At 46.3% G+C, this 21,862-nt stretch overlaps 1 long non-coding RNA gene across 1 annotated transcript in view; it reads left to right on the forward strand.

Moving 5' to 3' along the window:
- Nucleotides 1-21,862, forward strand: part of LOC144753537 (uncharacterized) — a 170,204-nt gene that overhangs the window by 124,411 nt on the left and 23,931 nt on the right. The window contains exon 2 of the long non-coding RNA XR_013594403.1: nt 16,350-16,402. This is a non-coding gene — a long non-coding RNA (uncharacterized LOC144753537). The remainder of the gene's footprint in view (nt 1-16,349; nt 16,403-21,862) is intronic.

Raw genomic sequence — 21,862 nt, forward strand, 5'->3', positions numbered from 1 at the left:
CAGGAAGCAAATCTAAGGTCTTGCGTAAGGTCTTAAGGATCCCATAGCATTTACCTGCTATCTCTCTGGTGTGCTGTTCAAAGGACAGAGTCACATCCAGTTTTGCCCCTAAATTCTTAGCCTGTTCCAATGGTTCAGGGATGGTACCGAGTTCTTTCGGCCACCATGCTGTCGACCAAATGGATGGGGATTTCCCCAACACCAGAAGTTCAGTTTTATTGGCGTTGAGGCGTAGACAGTTTCCATTCATCCACCCTGCTAGACCGCTCAGACAGGCAGTAAAGTTGGCCGAGGCTTCATCCGGAGGTTGAGACAGTGTCACTACCAGCTGGGTATCATCAGCATATGACACTATCTCAACCCCGTACGTCGCAACCAGTTTAGCCAGGGGTGCCATATAAAGATTAAACAATGTCGGGCTCAAAATAGAGCCCTGTGGCACCCCATGTTTGAGCGAACGTACCTCAGATTTAAAAGGTGGACAAAAAACTTGGAACTGCCTATTAGCCAGAAAAGTGCGCATCCACTCGAGAGCCATATCCTCAATACCTGCCTCGCTAAGGCGAGAAAGCAGCAGGGGATGGGATACGGTATCAAATGCCGCGCTCAGATCTAATAAAAGGAGCGCAGCTGTTTTCCCTTCATCTACTTTACTCCTTAATAGCTCAGTGGAAAAGAGGAGGGCTGACTCCGTTGAGTGGTGGGCTCTAAATCCTGACTGCGAGGGATGCAGATACAGTCCACTTTCCAAATGTGCAGAGAGCTGTTTGTTAACTATCTTTTCCACCACCTTAGCGCAGAAAGGCAGTAACGATATAGGTCGATAATTATCCAACTGCGTGGCGCTAAAATGTGGTTTTTTCTTTAAGGGGATGACCTGCGCTATTTTCCAATCTTGAGGCATATGGCTAGTATGAAAGGATAGTTTTGCCATGTGACCTATATGGGTCGCCAGAAGCTCGGCTTGATTCCTAAGGACGTTGGGACGAGCCACATCCATAGGGGAGCCGGATTTAATACTGCGGATAATATTCAGCAACTCCGTGGTGTTGGGCACTACAAATTGATTAAGACGCCTGTTGTTAAGCAGATGGTTTAGCGCCCTGTGAGCTGATGGCCTAGTATTAATGCCCCTGTTAATGGTGGGTATCCCCATGCGTTAGGCTGCTGAGAAGACGCCCATAGGTTAGGCTTACTGCCCCCACGCTAAGGGTTGTCCTAAAGGTACGCAGTGGTGAGGTGCACAATGTGTTGGATGCCCATGGTATTGCCCAGGAATAATGCACCAGTGTTGATATGCTCATGGCTAAATGCCTAATGTCACACCATAATGTGTATGCCTAAGGTTCTATTGCATACAAGGTGCCTACTACCCTGATGAGATGGTCATCTCCCTGGCCTAAGGTGATGAGACCGATATCTAATGTTGATGTGCCCTTTTACTGCAGGTGTCCTGCCCCTGTGCTGGCCTGACGTGTCATTCCAGGCCCCTGTTTACATCCCATGTTTATGAGAAAACCTGCTGCTTTATTACAGGTGCTCCTGTCTGTTGGGATTTACTGTGATGCCATGAAGTTTTCCTTTACAGGGGTTGGGTTGGAGTTAAACTGCTAAGGATGAGAGCCTGTGTTGGCCCGCCATATTGGCCCCAGGTTTAATGACAAATTTAATCACCTACTTTATTTCAGCCATGGACTTACGGACTCAGCCCCTATTTCCCATGTAAATAATCCCCCCCATATACACTTGGCTCTGGTGCCAGTTGGCGCCGTGTTGTGATACCACTGTTGATGCATTTTTGCCTCTCAGGTTGGAGATATACTAAATTACTTACTAATTTTCCAACTCAAACTGGTATCCTGCCTCTTTTGTGTTGTGCCTGGTGTGTCGTCTGTGGGTACTGCGTGAGTGCTTCACATGTCCTCCGAAGTTTGGCCTGCCCGCTTGGTTCCGTGCTACCCCCCTGGAGATTTGGTAACCCCATTTCTTACAACCAGTGCTTAATTTGTAATACAATAAGTGCTGGTGGTCAAACCTCTACTTAGAAACACAGGGCCAGTGCTATTAAATACTGGTGCTGATTACAAAGACTGTGTAGCCTTTAATCCACCCCAGGTGTCTGCCAGACGCTCCCTGAAACTGTATCTCACTCGTACAGGTTCCTGCTTTCTCTCTTTGTGACTGCTTTTCCAGCTTTCTGTTTTGCGGGTTTTTCCATCTGTTACTCTCGGGAAATGTCTGAAGAAGAAAAATAAGTTCCAGTCCCAAAAAATGAATGCTGGTGCCCCCCCACTGGCAACCACAGTCTTAAATTATGCACTGAACTGCATAGTCCCACTAGCAACGAGCAACATGCAATAAGTGGTACAAAGCTGAGTTAGTCAGCTTAGTTATACATGTTTGAAGTCGTTGTGGGGGGCAACAGACGTCTCTAGCATTGGGGAAGCAGAAAGTTCTGCACTCATGGCATGAGACAGGAGGGTGTGGAGGAATTGTTGGGTGGTTGGGGGGTAGAATATTCAATAATGCCAATCCAACGGATACCAACATGTTAATAATAGTCTTGGTAACTAGAAATTTAAATGCCATCCATAGTTTTTTTATTTTTTATTTGAAAGACCTTTATTGTTATACTCACAATGTACAAAGCTTTTTTAGAGCCTACAACCCGAAGGCCGGCAGCGCACTTATTTGAAGCGTCTGGTTTTGTTAACACAGCCATTTTACCGACAACCTTCTCGGTCCGGTGGCAATCAATAAGTGATCACTTACGCAACCATCATTTGTGAGAAACACACTCAGTTACTGAGCAGCAAATCTACATTAGGTCCCAACACAAAAATAACAAACCCCGTAACATAGCCTGCTCGCTAAATACCTCTCTAAAAGTGCCTTGTTACCTTACAGAAACCACTGACTTCACCCACGTCTACGCCCCCCAATTCCAAACATTCACCTCTGGACATCCACACATCAAACAGTCTCTCAAGACACTCTTCCAAGGTCCACAGCCCTACAGCACGCACCACCACAGGTATTTCCTCACCCTCCATCCTTGCACACTCCAAATGCTCACCCCTCAGCGCCAACCTGTCCCAGCCACAAAGCGAATGGTCCCCAAATATCCACTGGCCTCGACCTGGCAGGCAGAAGGTCCCAGTAATTAGTCAATTGGTCTCTGCAGTTTACCGCAGATCGTATCCAGCCCGCCACCGTATAGGGGGGGGGGCGGCAATTTCTTCCAGTGTAGTGCTATCTGGCGCTTAGCCAGCAGCCAGCAGCAGCAGTAGGGCAGTCAGCTTACGCGAACCACGTGGAATCTCCAGAACAAAGCCCAGAAGTGCTAACAGCGGATTCGGGCTCAGCTCCAATCCAATAATTCGCCCTATGTGTCCCATGACTTCCTCCCAATATAGCGCCACCTGCCGACACTCCCAAGTCAAATGAAAGAAATTTGCCTCAGTGTCCCCGCACCTCCAACAGTTCGCATCAGCTTGTAGGCCCATACGACATAGTTGCCTGGGCGTGCAATATGTTCTGTGCAGGTAATTGAAGTGAATTAGCCTCAGCCTATAATTAGGAGAAAGATTCTCTAGCTGTGAACAGCAAAATGCCTACTGTTTGTCAGTAATTGCCACACCTGCTTCCCTTTCCCACTCAGCTCTGGACCCACACACCAGTATTGGACAGTGCTCTTGTGTAATGCTATATATTCGGGTAATCAGTTTACGAGGGGAGCTATTAGACAGTAAGTCCTCCAACGCCGGCAAGAGAGGAGGTACTTTCGGAAACTCTGTGTACCGAGCCCCGCATGCAACCCTCAGTTGGTAAAATAGTAACATATTAGAGGCCGTAGGCTCCTCCGGTGCACACATCTGCTGCAGCGTCAGGAATTCGTCGCCGGGATAAAGGTCTCCAGCAACCTTCAATCCATGTTTACTCGCCCGCTCCGAAACCACTTTGTCTGTCAATGGCCCTATCAGAGGGTTACCCCAACGGCATCGACGGTGCATATAGCTCCGCAATTCCAGCCCTTTCAGCTATTTTCGTCCAGGCCCATCTCGTCGCTTCAACTGTGTTTATGTCAGATGCGGATCCTTTGTATGGGTGGTATACAGTCGCGTTGAGTGGGGCTGGAGCAGCAATATCAATCTCAATCGCAACGTGTGGTTGGTATGGAATTGGATGCTGCCAGTAATGTAAAAATTGTGCTTGCGCACTAAACGCATAGAGGTCAAAGTCCGGGGCAGCCAGGCCGCCCTGACTAAAAGGAAGCATCAGTAATTTCCACGACACCCTAGGCTGCCTTCCCACCCAAACTAGTTCCAGAAACGCCGTCCGCAGCCGTTTAAAAAAATGATTGTTAAGGGGCAAAGGGATGTTCACAATAAATAGAGCAATTTTGGCAGAATTACCATTTTACTTATAGCTATGCGTCCCGTCAGGGAGAGAGGTAGCTTCCATCTCTGCACCTTTACTTCCACCCAGTCTACCACTCTACCATAGTTTGCTAACCCGGGGCCAGATGTAGGAGCCCTAATAGGCTAATACCGGTCGGTAACGGCCGAATTCGGCCGTTACCGACCGGTATTAGGGTTTTCTGATGTAGGGGGTCTATATTTTACAGATTCTGTAAATTTACCGAATCGGTAAATTTACAGAATCGGTAAAATACCGATTCGGTATATTTACCGATTCGGTAAATCCATATGCAGATGACACTCCTGAGAGTGCCACAGGCCCTTAAGAGTCGGTGTTTTACCACACATTCCTATTGTGTGGTAAAATACCGAATTCAGGAGTGCATGCACACTGTACAATGTGACACACAGACATGCCCTTAGGGCATGTATGTGTGCCACATATCACACATGCCTGATCTTGGGGGGCTAGAGGGTGTCAAAGTGACACCCCCTGCACCCTTGCAGCATTCGGTATTTACCGAATCGGTAACTACCGATTCGGTATTGCCCATTGATTCTTATGGGCTTCAAGGCCCATAGGAATCAATGGGCAATACCGAATCGGTAAATACCGAATATTACCGATTCGTTAAATCAAAAATAAAATTTACCTACATCTCCCTCCTTCAAATTTACCGATTCATAAATACCGAATCGGTAAAGTTCGGTATTTATGAATCGGTAAATTGAAGTTACCTACATCTGGCACCAAATCTCTTGTATTGATCTGCTGAACCATATACCTAAATACTTGACGCTGTCGTCCGACCAGGCTATGCGGAATTCCGTATCAAACCTCTCTGTGCCATCAGTTAACAGCATCAGCACAGATTTGGTCCAATTAATCTGTATGCCTGTGAGGCCTCCATACCTGATAAATTCTCGCATGATCGGGTCAAAATTCTCTGCAGGGTTAGTCATGTAAAGTGTCATATCGTCTGCAGACCTCTAGAGGTGAAGCCAATGCTACGCTGCGTGTGATGTTGTCGCAAACGCGCCACCAGGGGCTCCGTAGCTATAGCAAAGAGAAGCGGCGACAAGGGGCAGCCCTGCCTTGTGCCTCTCGTGAAGATAAACAATTCCGAAATCTGGCCATTGACTTTCACTCGCGCCGTGGGGGACGTATATAGGAGCCTAATTTGTTGGATGTGGAGAGGACTGAAACCCATACAGGTAAATAATGCAAAGAGGAAGTCCCACTCGAGTGAATCAAATGCCTTGGTGGCATCTAACAGAGCAGCAACCGCCTGCACACTGGGGTTCAAATAGTGAAGGAGACCAAAGAGAACTCTGAGGTTATGCGATGTTGTGCGACCTGAGACAAATCCTGTCTGATCAGACAGTGCTATTTGCGGTATCATGGGCTTCAACCTCTCTGCTAGTAGTTTAGTGTATATTTTCGCGTCTATATTGATTAAGGAGAGGGGGCGGTAGGAGTCTGGGTTCGATGGATCTTTATCTGGTTTTAGAATAGTTATTATCATGGCTTCCCTGAGTGTAGGCAGCAGCGCTCCCGTTTCCATGGCCTCCCTGTACAGCTGGTGCAATCTAGGGGCTACTATGTCGATGTACTCTTTGTAAAAAGCCGCTGTGAGCCCGTCCGGGCCTGGTGCCTTGTCAGCCGGCATTCCCGCGATCACACCCCTCACATCCTCTATCGTGATAGGCAGTGCCATGTATTGTCTGGCCCGTCATTAAACCAAGCTAGTGCAATGGTGTCTAAATATTCCACAATATCTGTTGCACTAGGGTTAATGCATGTCGCGCACGGGTCCTTGTAATATTCCGTCATTGTGTGCAATATGTTCTGTGGCTCACGCACCATCTCACCATCCATCCCTCGTAATTCCGTGATATACTCCACCCCACGTGGTGCATGAAGCAGGGATGCCAGCGTCTTACCTGATCTGTTCCCCTCACCATACCTCCTAGCCTGTGCGTACTTGTTGAGGTATGCCGTTTCCCCTTCCGCTTCTTCTTGGAACGCTGTTAATTTAGCTCTGAGGTCAGCCTGCGTGGATGGAGAAGGGCTCCCCTCGTTGTTCCTCTCTAACTCAGCAATGTCTCTCTCAAGGCTACTCAAAGTGTTCCTTATGGACCTCAACACCCCTGTTTTAAGTGCCAGGCAACTGCCATGCGTTACCACCTTGAACGCTTCCCACAGGACACCCGGTGAGTCCACCGTCCCCTCATTCAGCTCAAAATACTCAGACAATTTCTCCCTTAATTCTTCCCTGAAAACTTGGTCCAATAACGCTCTGTATGGAAATCTCCAGCTAAAGGGTTGCACATATTGCGGTGGTATCGCCAGTTGCACACGCACAGGCGCGTGATCAGAAAACGTGTGCGGGAAATGTTCCGCCGCTACCACCCTTGTGTGTATATCTGTGGGCAATAGCCAGTAATCAATCCTGGACCAAGCATTCCTGTGCACAGACATACATGTGCCCTCCCTTTCTTCTGGGTGTAAGGCCCTCCAAGTATCTACCAAACACTCTGCAATCATCAGATCTTTCAACATTGCCGCCGCATTAGGGTGGTGCACATGAGACACTCCCTGCCTGTCAGCCATCAGGGATAGGGCTACATTAAAGTCACCCCCCCCCACAATATCGCAGCCTGCCCACAGGATTTAATTTTTTGCCACACATTTTGAAAGAAACTCGGGTTGTCCACGTTTGGTCCATACACATTTACAATCAGTAAGGGGGCATCACACAACATTCCCACTAAGATGTACCTGCCCTCCTTATCTATAATTGATGTGTGGGTTTTCCACTGTAACCCTCTACGTATTAAAACGGCAACGCCTCTGGCATAGTTGGAAAATGGCGCTTCTACTACCTCCCCCCATTGGTGGTGTTTAAGCATATTGTTATTAGTTGAGGCCAAGTGTGTTTCCTGTAATAAGCAGATATCTACCTCACGACGCATCAAGTATGAGTGGATTAACCTCGCCTTCCTGCGATCATTCAGCCTTCTAATATTCCAGGATAGGCAATTAACAACCTTCACAGGGGCCCCAATCATGGACTATAGATAAACCATACTGGGGGGCCATAACGTGGGAGTCCTCGCAGGCTAAATTCCTGAACCAAAGCATCTTGCAGGCACAGCAGGCAACAGCAACAGGGCGACGGTTCGCAACCACCCCCCTCCCACACCAACCCCCCAATCAGGTTGTGTACCCCTTCCACCCCCCTCCCAAAATTGACCCAAAGCCGACAAAAGCAACCATACAAGGGGAATCATCCCTGGGGGTGCGTCGGGTCTGCCGGCCTACAACCCTGCACTTTTGGCAGGATGGCTGAGCCGCATCTTGTACAAACGCACCAGGCCATCCCTCCCACAGTCTGTGTCCTTCCGTAGGCATAGTAGGTAGCCCCCAGGTAGTGAAGCTGTTCATGCTCCGCACATCCCATTAGAGCGCACACATTACCTCTTGGCAACTGTCCAAAGGATCTACCGCTACCCCAAGCGCCTCCTGAGTCCACATCCGACCAAGAATTCCAGCCGGGGATCAATCATTGTCACTGAGTCTATCTTGCGATTGACCATCAGTCTGCATCCTCTGCGTTTTATGTTCCTTTGCCATCCGCTTCTCAAATGTCAATGCAGCCTTGGCGTTGGTGAAGAAAGCGGGCCTCCCAGGCCCCTGCACTCTCAGCTTAGCCGGGTATATCAAAGCATACTTAGTTCCAATCTGCTGGAAGATCTTTTTGGCAGGGATGAACTCCCTCCTCGCCACCTGGACCTGTAAAGTGAAATCCGGGTATAGAGCAATCTCGTTCCCTATATATTGTAGCGCACCCTTTTCCTGTGCTAGACGGAGTACCGTGTCACGATCCCTATAGTTCAACACTCTCGCCACAATAGGTCTTGAGGGCGCTCCTGGCTTGGGTCTCGAGCCCAGGGTTCTGTGGGCCCTCTCTATGAGGAACATCTGAGACAAGCTGGGTCCAAAGAGCTCTCTCATCATACCCTCCATGAAGAGCTCCATATTCGAGATGTCCGTGGATTCCGCCACTCCTGTTATGGGCACGTTATTGTCCTCGAGCGCGCTTCCAAATCCTCATTCTTTTGGCATATAATTTTCAGAACTTTGTCCATACCTCTGACTTTCTTTTCCATCTCCGTCTGTCCCTCCTCGGTTTCTGTCACTCGTGTTTCAAGGACACTCACTCGTCCCTCCTGTGTGTCCATGCGCTGGGTGATATTATTCATGCGCGCAGCCAGGGAGTCCATTTTGGAGTCTATGCTCTGTAGGCCATTCTTCAACTCCTGGAACATCACACGAACGTCTGCCACAGGGAGCTGGCTCGCAGTGCCCTCCTCGATCGGGTCTCGCTCGCCGTCCGCAGCCTCAGTGGTTTTACTCCCTTTTTTATCAAAGTTTATACGAGGCTGTTGCGTATCCGGTTTCCCCAAGTTGCCTCCGCAGCAGGCAGTGTAGTTCCTCAGGATATAATGGTCGGATGCGTCAGCTAATCTCCTTCTCCAGGGGTATCCACGGCACACTTCGCCCCTCACTGCCGCTCACACTATGCCCCACAGGCGCCAACCAGACGGCTCACCATAGGCGCAGCGGCTCCCCAGGGCCCGCGCTGTATCTCTATTTCCACTTCTCGCAGCTCCCTATCTCGTCACAGTGCCTCCAACAGCAGTCGTTTACTGGCGCACGTTCACAAGGGTGTTGTCCGCATCTAGTATTAACGCAGATGGTGCAGTAGTGACTGCGCCTCAGCAAGGCCTTCGGGTGTGTGCCCCAGGCCACCAATGTCAGCACCTCCGTTGGAGTATCTTCTTAGCCCAGGCCCGCTTACACGGCCTCTTCTCATCTATCACCTGTCGTGGGGGCCGTCTTCACATCCACGCTATGATCTTGGGGCGCTCCCCTCCCTCGTAGTTGGCCCGCTAGGCCACGGGGTGTATCTTCGTACCAAAATGGCGACCCCTGTTCTCGGCGCAAACGTCTCCCTGGGCCCGACCAACTACTTCACTGAGCCACCCACCGTGGCCACGAGGTTCTCAGGGCGGCCCCCTGTGTCGCTGTGTGGCACCTCGATCGCCCGGCAAATATCTATGGTCTCACCGCGGCAGCGGCCCAGCAGTATCTCAGGCGCTATTTCCCGCCGCAGGCTGACCGTCCTGCCAGCCCGCGGCTCCCCGCAGGCAGTGCACGTCGTCCACACTCACAGTGATAGCCGGGTAGTTCGGGCCGCACGTCACCTTCCGCGCATGCCCGATCTTCAGGGCCACCTCTTTCCCAACCGCTTGGGTCCGCAGCCGAGTTCTAGTGCTCCGTCTCCGCCTCAGCCTTCACGCCAGTCCCCGGCATCCCACGCGCAGCTAGGCCTCAGCGGCGACGCGGGCAGCAGCCGGCCGCACTCCTATTTCCCGGCACGTGCAAGCCTCCAAACATCCACCCCAGGTCCCGGGGGGCTACACGAATATTTCCCTGGGTAGGGTTCCCGGTGCAGCGACCAAGTTATCGGATAATTTACGGATTACAGGGCTCGGCCGGCGGAGCCGCTTCAACTAGCGGCCATTCCGCTGCTCGACTAAGCCACGCCCCCAATGCCATCCATAGTTAACCAGGTTTTGATCACAGGAAAGAACCCTGTCCTTCCTATCGTGCAACATCAATGGGCTGGGTAATCGATTTAAGAGGGAAGTGGTGGCAAAATACATCTCAAGATAGAGCCTGGATCTCGTTGCCCTACAGAGATGCATTTAGTGGATAACAATTGTGTCTGAGGAGGGGAAAGTACATGGTCCTGATGCACTCTGGGGTTCTTTTCTTGTTCCAAGCAGGTCGGTATTCTTGCTGGAAGACCGCTCCCCCTTACGATAATCCAGCCTTGGCAAGAGCCATGGGGCTGCTTAGCAGTGATCAAAGGGCAATGGAATGGGCACTAAGTGGCGTTAGTTTCATGGTGCCTACCTCCAAGGTTACAGCCACTCAAGCTAGTGGTACCGGGGAAATGGATCACCAATACACCGGATACTATACTAGTCAATGAAGGCAACTGTAATCAAACAACAAACACAGAGCTAGATAGGGTCTCAGGGCGTGGGAGCAGTGACGACAGCAGTCTCTGGAACTTTACACATTCACTAGGATAAATCAAGCTATGAAAGAAAGAATGAATACTCGGTGAGAAGCTGTTCTCATACGTAGTCAATGCCATGATTGCAATGTCTAGACTGGACTATTTGTTGGTCCCGAAGAACCAGGAAGGCCTATTTAGAAATATGAAATTCTTGGCAACAGGCACCTTAGATCATTTAACACTGATTACAGAATTTAAGATACCAGGGCCCAGGACATGAAGGGAGTGATGGTTGGATCCATGGGATATTGCTAGTTGGTTGATCACACACTTTGTGCGAGAAGCTACAGAATAAGCAGCAATTTGTCAGAAGGTCTAGCTTGACATTTGACCTCTCTTTGAACTCACAGAAAATGTGAAAAGAGAAAAAATGTATTTAAAGGCATCTTTATTGCTCATTCACTTTCAGATTTCCAGTATGGTTACTTTGGGGATGCTGCAGTATCCCCCCACATACCTACTTTGAGCACTTATAATATATGGAAATGGTATCTCTGGTCTAGGTCAGGGGGGTGTTCTTAGTTGAGTTTGAGATAGGCAGTGGAATTCGACAGTGCTGCCCACTCTCCTCCTGCTTTTGCAGTCTCCCTAGGACCTTTGGCAAAGTGGGTGAGACAAGATGCGTTAGTAAGGGGCATCAGGTGGGATGGTGAGTGGGGGGATGTAATTTCTCTTTATGTGGACATTTTACTTCTCTACCCGGCTTGACCCCGATCAGTCAACCATAGAGTCGTAGAGATCCTGAAGCAGTGTGGAAGGTTCTCAGGCCTAAAAATAAACTGGCATGAATCTGTGTTGTATCCATTTACGCCATGGGAGATGCCTCCTGAATGGGAGCTTCCTTTGCAATGGTTCCCAGAGGTGGTTCAATATTTGGAGATGTACATCATGACTGACCCACAGGAATTCCACAGGCAAAACTTAAGTAGAGTATTGGAAGAGTACAAGACAGATGACGGGCACTGGATAAAGTTAACTTATCGCTCATGGGTAGGGCGGCTCTATGTATGATGATCACTTTTCCTAACTTCCTCTATTTGCTGCAGAAAAAGCCATTTGAAATACTGGATGAGTTCTTTAGTGAGGTAAAGAGTGCACTGAAATCATTGGTAATGGACAGGGGGACACCCACGATTTTATTATAAATGTTGTCAAGAGGGACAATATGGATCACTGAAACAATATCGACGTAAAGAATATTGAGTTACAAAAATATCAAGGTAAAAATATAGAATACCAAAATATCGACCTCCTATCTCCAAGCAGGTAAGTACAAAAATATCGAATCAAAAATATCGATGTAAAAAATATAGTTAGTCAAAATATCGAATTTTTTAAAATGGTTTAAATTAATTAAAAATTAATGAAATAATAAATATAATTAACTTAAACATAATTAAAAAACTTAAATAACCTTAAAATTAATAAATGGTTAATGTAAGTTAAAAAAACATGCAAATTGATTTGTTAATACATATATATATATAAACGTAATATTAATAAAATATTTACAATATTTTTACCATAGGATAGCGGAAAGGGTAAAATTTACTATTACCACTCCAGTGAGTGCAACAGTAGGGAAAGCGTTGGATAGTGTAGGGGTAAAAATTACTATTCCCACTCCAGAGAGTGCAACAGTAGGGAAAGCGTTGGATAGCATGGGGGTAAAAATTGCTATTTTCACTCCAGAGAGTGCAATAGTAGGGAAAGCGTTGGACAGCGGCAGGGTAAAATTCACTATTCCCACTCCAGAGAGTGCAACAGTAGGGAAAGAGTTGGATAGCGTAGGGGTAAAAATTACTATTCCAACTCAGAGAGTGCAACTATAGGGAAAACGTTGGATAGTAGCAGGGTAAAATTTACTATTCCCACTCCAAAGAGTGCAACAGTAGGGAAAGCGTTGGATGGCGTAGGGGTAAAAATTACTATTCCCACTCCAGAGGGTGCAACAGTAGGGAAAACGTTGGATAGCGTAGGGGTAAACATTACTATTCCAACTCCAGAGAGTGCAACAGTAGGGAAAACGTTGGATAGCGTAGGGGTAAAAATTACTATTCCCACTCCAGAGAGTGCAACAGTAGTGAAAGTAAATACTTCATATATAAATAAAAATAAATTAAATATTAATACCAATTACAAATTAATTAAAAGTAATTAACAATTTTATATAATATAATAATTAATCAATTAAAAATAAAAATAAAAATTCATTATTAAAAATGATTACCTATTTATACAAATTATTTACCAATTAACAATTAATTAATGTACAATTAAAAAATAATTAAAAATTAGAACAACAAAAAAACAATAAATACATTAAAATATTTAATTATTTACAATTAAATTGCTTCCTGCCCTATTCCCCTATAAACACACAACCCACAACAGAAAATAAATTAATACAATTAACATAATTATCAATTAATCAATTAATTAAAATTAATTACCAATTATATTTTAATTATTTACCAATCAAAAAATTAAAAAACTATTAATTCAAAATAAATACCAATAAATAAATGTAAAAACTTAAATTATTTATAATTAAATTACTTCCCACCCTATTCCCCTATAAACCTACAACGCGCTACAGAAAATAAATTAATAACATTAACATAATTATTAATTAATCAATTAATTAAAATTAATCATCAATTATATTTTAATTAATTACCAATGAACAATTAATTAACAATTAATTCAAAATAAATACCAATAAATAAATTAGAAAATGTAATTAATTATAATTAAATTACTTCCCACCCTATTTCCCCTATAAACCCACAACCCGCTGCAGAAAATAAATTTATAAAATTTACATAATTATCAATTAATCAATCAATTAAAATTAATCACCAATTATATTTTAATTAATTACCAATTAACAATTAATTAAGAATTAATTCAAAATAAATATCAATAAATAAATTAAAAAATATAATTAATTGTAATTAAATTACTTCCCACCCTATTCCCCTATAAACCCACAACCCGCTACAGAATTATATTACGCAAAAATTACAACGCTTACATTACTGGATCAATGACAATAATACTTTGACTCCGCTACAAGCGGTTTTTAGGGCCAGAATTTCAAGTATCGATCAACTATTTAGGCTCCAGGTACTTTACTGGAAGCATGTTGTTCTTGAAGGGGGTAGCCTATATCTAACCTTCGTGGACCTGAAGTCAGCATTTGACATGGTGGACCGTAACCAGTTATGGAACATATTACTGGCAATGGGGGTCCCACCATATCTATGCTACCAATTTAAATGACTCCACGAAGGGACATACGCTAGAGTACGATTCGGCAAGTATGGCCAACTAACGGGCCCGTTCCCGGTCAAGAAGGGGGTTAGGCAGGGCTGTGTGCTCGCCCGACCCTCTTTTCTCTTTTTCTTTACGGGCTGATAGAAGATCTCCTTGCTATTACAGATATAGACTCGCCAAAACTGGCCTCTCAAAGATTTCCCGCACTTATGTTTGCGGATTACACCCTGCTCCTCTCAAAGTCATCAATGGGTATGCAGCGGGTGTTGAACCAGTTTACCAATTTTTGTAAAAAAAGGAACCTGGTAGTTAACATCAATAAGACTAAGTACATGGTCTTTAATGCCAGTACTATTAACTGCCACCATCCGACGATGGAGGGCAGACCCCTTGAAAGGGTACCCACTTTTGATTATTTAGGCTTATCTCTAAATGATAAATTGGCGTTGGGGTCCCCAAAAGGCAAAGGCCACCTTAAAACTAACTCAGGCCGTGGGGGGGATTCTAAAAGTTAAAAAAAAATTGTGTTTTAAAAATAGTAAGCCCACCGCTTGAAATATATAAAGTCCAAGCCAGGTCATCGTCCCTATATGGGGCAGAACTATGGGGCCATACATCATCAAACGATCTAAAAATCACTGAAAACAACTTTATTAGGCAGATTATGACCTTGCCAGGAAATACACCATTAGTGCCGCTAAGGCTGGACTTAAACATCCGGCCAATTGCGGATGCCATTGCTTCTCGCCCATTGCTCTACTGGAGGAGGCTGTGGAGTACTCCTGAGCTGGCGAGCTATAAGGAGGAATTAAAGGTGGTAATGGCATCCCTAGGGGCAGGTAGGATTCCTTGGCTATCATTTATAAGGCAGTCATTTACTTTGTAAAGTCTTTGAACTTGATTACGCAAAAATTAAATACCATAAAATTAATTATTAAAATAAATTATAAAATAAATATACACTTTTCACACATATACTAACATAAAAAATCACTTTAACAAATTGGATATTATAAAAAAATTGAAATTAACTCACTTACCTCAAATTCGATATTTTTGTTGTCTATATTCTGTCCATACTATTTTTTTGTTGTCTATATTCTGTCCATTCTATATTTTTGTTGTCTATATTCTGTCCATTCGATATTTTGTCAATTCTATATTTTGAATTCGATATTACTGCTATTCTATTCGGTATATTTGTAGTCTATATTTTGTCCATTCGATATTGTGTCCATTCTATATTTTTAATTCGATATTAATGCAAATCGATATTAAAAACCCGATATTTGAGTGTATACCGGTCCATATGATAGTGGGATCCCCCTTACCAATTTGTTGTTCTCCTACTTGGCAACTCACTAGTCAGCGAACAAAAAGTGGGAATTTGCCTCCCAGCAGGAACCGGCCATAATGGCAGATAAGCACCCAATAGGTGTCAGAAGCTATGTAGAGAGATTATATTTCTGGGTGTACCTTGTGGCACTGATCTTCAGTTCCTGGAAAAAAGCCACGCATAAGATGGGACAGGGAGCAAGGTTAACATTGTAAATACCACTGTGTGTGGGCAGATATATAGACAGACCTGAAGCTTTGGAGGATTTAAGGCAATAGCACTTGTTGGGAATATCTAAACTGGGGGATCTATTGGAGGGGGTTGAATTGTAGTCCTTTTCAGAGTTGCAGAAATGATATGAATTGGCTGATGGCCAATTTTTTAGGTTTCTTCAGGTTAGACAGTTTCTCACAGGGTACTCAGACTTGTTTAGCGGGAAGCAGAGAAGTTGCTACTTGAGTATGGACTGCTGGAGGCTCTCCGTACAAACATGTTATAAAACACTTGTCCAGGGATGAGGATTGGGCCGAGGCATGCAGATACCCTAGGGAGGAAGCAATCAGGTTTGTGTCTGATGTAACTGAAAATACTGCACCAGAAATATTTTACAAGAACCAGGCAGTGTAAGTGCCAATACTGATTGCCGTCTCTTACCTGGAGGGATGCGAGGCCTTGCAGAGATGATATGGAACCAATCCCACTTCCTGACCATAACCAGTTTGGTTCAATTGCACTAGCTAGTGGTCTGATCATAAAAGGGAAGATGGCCCATGCGTTTAGGTGCATAGATTCCCTGCCGAGTTGTCGACCTGCGAGGCAACTGGCTTATGCGTGCACCTGGGAGAGTTGTTATGAAGTGTTCATGGTAGACACCTGGACCTGAAGGAAGAGTGGCAATTGGAAGCTCCAGATAACGACTGTTCAGGGAACACAAGGGTTATTGCATCTTGTAGTTTAGTTCTCTTATGAAGGAAATAGCGTGATGTCCTGTTTCTTCACAGGACTAATGCGCTCTCACTCTTGCACCAGGCAAATGTCAAAAAGGTGCCCTCACTCGCAGTGCCAATGTCTATTTATCAAATGAGCAAAAAATGTGCAACAATAGAAAGTAGCTATGCACCGTTTATCTTTGTCTTAAAGGTTTCTTTTCTTTTACAGGTACCTGTAATGGGTGAGACGATGAAGATCAGCGAAGCAGATGATGGCTTCAGGTAAGCGTCTGTTTCTTGAAGTAGTGTCTGTTTTTGAAAGGTTGTATGAGTGCTGTGCATGAGGAGGCTCTGAAAGAAGAATTGTTCTTGTGAAGGCTGTAATTAACAGCTGGGGAGCTCTGGTCTGACTTCTTTCACGATGGGCAGGAAACCAGCAGGCTGACAAATCTTTAGGCAAAGCAAGTTGTTTTGCCTTGTGTGTGGTTTAAATAGACAAGCTGCTGCCACGCCCAAGGTTTCAACAGGAGGTCTACCCTGTGCACTTAGCATAAGGATAAGGCTTGAGTGATGACTTATGTGGCTCACAGCAGGAGAGTTCTAAGTGTTTTGCTTGAGTGATGAGTCACTCCACCCACAGCAGGAGAGTTCTAAGTGCTTTTCCCAGGAAACTCTCACTGACATCTTAGTCAGCACGCATCTGAGTAAGAGTGCACAGTTCTTGAAACATGGAGACATTTGGCGAAAGGAAACTGGGAAGGATGTAAACAAAACAAAGAAGTATGGGACTTGTAATATGGTACATAGGGGGGAAATGCTGGGTGAGTAATGATTACACAAGTAATTTACATGAACCAAATACTGTGAATGTGGGCCTCATGGCCTGTGGGCATAGGGTAGGGTAGGGATGATAGTGACAGGTCCCTGACAGTGAGATGAGTAAAATCAAAAGTTCAGCATGCTTGAGGAGATGCAGGAAACAGAGAACACTGGTACACATGCTGTGGAGCTGTCCGGAGTTCAGGATCTTCTGAAGTGAAATAGAATGGAACATTTTCATGGCGATTGTATAGAAATGTAACCTCACTACGCCCTTGCTGATGCCCGGAATCTAGAGAGAGGCAACAATCAATGGCGGCTCCTCCGCTAAGGCAGAGGAGCGTCGCCCCACTGCTCAAAAGGAAAAATAAAATGATAATAACATATAGTTATTATCATTTTATTTTTCTTATTGAGTCAGTGGCTCTCAGGTGGGGCGGGGCAGGACCGATCAGGGAGAGGAGTGGTTTACACTCGTTAGGTGTGCATGACTGCTTGGCTGGCAAACAGTCCTGTGCACTTTGCATCTTCCCCACCAGGCTTACTTTACACAGCCAGGTGAGGAACATGCAAAGCCTCCCAATCCCCGTATGAGCGCCATCCACTGCGGTCAGACCAGTGTTGTGATTGGCTATGAGGAGCCTGGGAGCCTGGGTGCTTCCTGTTGGCAGTGGAGATATGAAGAAAAGGATGGAGAAAGGAGATGGCACCAGCCTGAACAGGTAAAAATTTTTTCTCTGTTCGCCTCCTGCTCCCACCTCCCAACCCCTGTCTAGTATCAGCAGCTACTGGCAACAATACAAAATACAAACTAAGGGGCCCATTACAATGTCGGGCGGATCGCCACCACCATGGTGGCGGTGCCGATCCACTCGACATTCATGCCCGGTCACCACCCATTTCCCCCCCCGCCATATTACCATAGCAGGGGGGACCGCGGCGGACGTAAACACCGTCCACCGCTTTTCCGCCCTGGTTGCCTTGCTGCCGGGCGGAAAATTTTTAATATGGTGGCGGTGTCTATTAGACACCGCCAGCCATATTATGATGGGTTTGCAGACATGCCTTTCCGGAATGTGCAGACTCCCTGCGGGGGCCCGTTGTGGGCCCCCTGGGACTCCGGGGGGTGCACATGGGGGGTACCTATGGTACACCCCGGATATTAAAGTGCAACATGGCAGGCACCATGCGGTGCCTGTCATGTTGTGCTTTGAAATGCACAACGTGCATTTTTACCATTGCGGCGGGCGGCGCTTTCAGCACCGCCTGCCGCAATGGTAAAAATAGAGGATGTGCCCACCAGTGTGGCGGGCGCATCCTAATGGCCAAGGCGGGACCGCCGCTCCTATGGCAGGCGGTCCTGTTTTGCGCGGGGATGGCGGGCGGGCAAAGTCCGCCGGCCATCCTAATGGACCCCATATTGTTTGCAACATTGTTCTGATGGTAGCTAGATGAGACATAATACAGGCCTGGGAGGGCTGTCAGGCCGCCAAGTGTAAGGGGATGGATGAAAAACATTTATTGGTAAATGCAGGCAAATACAACAGTTTACAAGGCAATAGGATTCCATCAAAAATGTAATAACATCTTGGCTAAGAGGGAGGGATGTAGGGAGGTATAGAAGATTCATAGCAGATGTACAGAGCCAAGACACCTTTGGGCATATGTTGCGCTTTTTAATTCTAAAATCAAATGAAATCGAGGAGGGCTGGTGAACTTAAGTGTATTGAGAGGACACCAATGAGCGAGAATGAAAGTCTGGGAGAAAACAGGTGGGAACCCTTTGAGGCAAAGGAACAGGGATAGGGGCTGGAAGCTAAAGAGAAATAACAACTGTGCACATTTGAGTGTGAAAATCGTATACCTGGAAAATAATATATTGTGTACAGTGTTCGGTTTGATGGAGACAGACTGTTAAATTGGGACTTGTAACAATGTGATGAAAATTGCTGATCTGTTAATAAAAAAGTAATAAAAATTATTTTCAGAAAAAGACAGCACGAGTTAAAATGTTTGTTCACAGCAGTCACATTGTCACAGAGTGTGTGTCTGTGCTTGTATGTGTGTGTGTATATATATATATATATATATATATATATATATATATATATATATATATATATATATATATAGATATCATATCAACAACTCCCAGCCCGTCTGCTGCTCAACAGGACAACCCAGGTACGGACCTCTTTCACGCTGAAGTAATGCACAACTCCAACAATTCCTTTCTGCAGTGCTGTGCTTTATTTCACATAGATTAAAAACTCCAATGCTGCTCAGGCATAGGGCCTGCCATGACGCATTTCGATCGCGTAACGTGATCTTGATCACATGACCCGCCACATGACAGGGAACAAAATAAATAGAATGTGTGCACTATTGACTATACACCCTTTTAACAGACTCTGTGCCATGTGGAACCCTGGGCTTGGGAATCCGTGTGCTGAACTTTTCCTGCCTTTTTCCTGCCTGTACCTTGCCGCACCCGCTTTGCGGGTGCCGCTTCGCGGGTGCCGCTTCGTCGATCAGAACAGCGGGAGCAGTATTTTACCGTGGTTGGAGGTGCCAAGGACTGTAGAGGCTTTTGAAACACCGCATCAGGGCTGCGAGCGTTGTTGCAGGGACTCCATCTCCCAGGAGTCCCTGCCCGACCAATAGGCAACACCTGGTCCGCTCTCCCTTCTTGCTCCGCCCACAGGACACCCAAAGGTGTAAAAGCACTTGCCTCCTTCATTTGTGTGGGACACCCTTTTAACAGACTCTGTGCCGTGTGGAACCCTGGGCTTGGGAATCCGTGTGCTGAACTTTTCCTGCCTTTTTCCTGCCTGTACCTTGCCGCACCTCGCGGGTGCCGCTTCGTCGATCAGAACAGCGGGAGCAGTATTTTACCGTGGTTGGAGTTGCTAAGGACTGTAGAGGCTTTTGAAACACCGCATCAGGGCTGCGAACGTTGTTGCAGGGACTCCATCCCCCAGGAGTCCCTGCCCGACCAATAGGCAACACCTGGTCTGCTCTCCCTGCTTGACCCGCCCACAGGACACCCAAAGGTGTAAAAGCACTTGCCTCCTTCATTTGTGTGGGACACCCTTTTAACAGACTCTGTGCCATGTGGAACCCTGGGCTTGGGAATCCGTGTGCTGAACTTTTCCTGCCTTTTTCCTTGCTGTACCTTGCCGCACCCGCTTTGCGGGTGCCGCTTCGTCGATCAGAACAGCGGGAGCAGTATTTTACCGTGGTTGGAGGTGCTAAGGACTGTAGAGGCTTTTGAAACACCGCATCAGGGCTGCGAGCGTTGTTGCAGGGACTCCATCTCCCAGGAGTCCCTGCCCGACCAATAGGCAACACCTGGTCCGCTCTCCCTGCTTGCACCGCCCACAGGACGTAACCCGCCCTATTTAGAGGTCCTAGGTAGCCGCTGCGCGGGAGCGCGCGGGAGCATCCCGGGAGAAGCCCAGGCAAAGGGCGGGCCGTCTAAGGCCGGGCCCGGCCATCCCTCTAACTCGCCCTTCCTTTGATTGTTGGCCGGTGGTGTGTATACATGTTTTGTATTATTCTTTGGTTTTTTTGTTTCTGTTGTATGAATATCGTATAGATTCACCCCCAATATGCCCCTACGTTCAGGCAAAGAGAGAACTGTGCAAGTTTCGACATCAAGCGGCATGGTTTCTGGGCCCCTTGATGCTTTTTTCAAACGAGCTACAGGCATCTTGGAGAAGGAAATAGCCGTCGCTGAGATGCGCTTATCCCTGGACCTTATCACCGGCAAACGATCTTCCCTAGGTCATATTGGCTCAGTGGTATCTCCTACTATTCTAGCCCCCACCACGAGTCAGGATCTACATCAAGACTTGATGTTGGTTGAACTGAGTCAGGAGGCTGATTGTCTATTATCAATTACATCTGATGGTAGCACGCCTTCTAGCACCATTAATCACAGTGGTGGCGAATGTTCAAAGCCTTGAAGTCCCGAACCAAATAGTCCAAATAAGGGTGGAACTCGAGACTCTAAATGTGGGAAAAGGAAAAGGAGGGATGGAGTGGGCAAAGGGGGTATATCCAAGATTCCCAAATTAAACCTTACATCTCAGCCCCCTCAGGTTCTAATTAGTGATTTGCCACCCATACAGGTACCGTCTGACACTGCTGGTCAATGTTTAATTTGTAAACATAAGGAGGATGGTGCCCTGGATAAGATGGAAATTCTAATTAAATCTCTTATGTTACCCTTAATGGAACGTGCTAGGCTAACGAATCAGAAACTTGATGAGTTGGCGAACTTAGTTACTGCTAATACTAGCATATTGAATAATTTGGTAACCACACCGAATAACCGTAAAGCCACAAAGGCAGTGGGTTCCGGTGTGTCTACTATTAATTCGGTTCCCAAAATTAGTGCTAAGTTAACGAATAAACAGCAAGATCGTTTACAGCCAGAGAAAGTCCCTGTGAGTAATAACCTGGTGAATTCTAATAGAGGAGGGCCCACGAATGATGGTAACAGGTCCAACTCACAGCCGTCCTCAGGTAAACATCCAAGGGCTGGGCGGGCTAGTCAGCTTACCATATCGGGGAAAAAGGTCCCCAAACAGAACCTCCCTAGTGTTGACCTTCCCTCGGAGGCTACCCCTTACACTATCATACTGACGGGAGTCTCACCTATTGGGGAGGACAAAACTGAATCATTTGGGGACCTGAAAAATAAAGTTGTTTTTTGGCTAAACAATAGAGCACTTCCCCCCTCCTCCAATACAGAGATCTTAAGTGTCAGAAGAGTTCATTGGGTGGGACACAATCCAAAAGACCTAGATGGTGACTGTGTCATTATCAACTTTAGGGACCCCTTGGTGGTGGACTTTGTGAGCAGGGAACCGAGATTTGGTAGGATGGGTGATGTCCAATCACTGGGCCTTCAGTACT

The sequence above is a fragment of the Lissotriton helveticus genome, chromosome 5_1, assembly GCF_964261635.1.
Source record: "Lissotriton helveticus chromosome 5_1, aLisHel1.1, whole genome shotgun sequence".
NCBI lineage: Eukaryota > Metazoa > Chordata > Amphibia > Caudata > Salamandridae > Lissotriton > Lissotriton helveticus.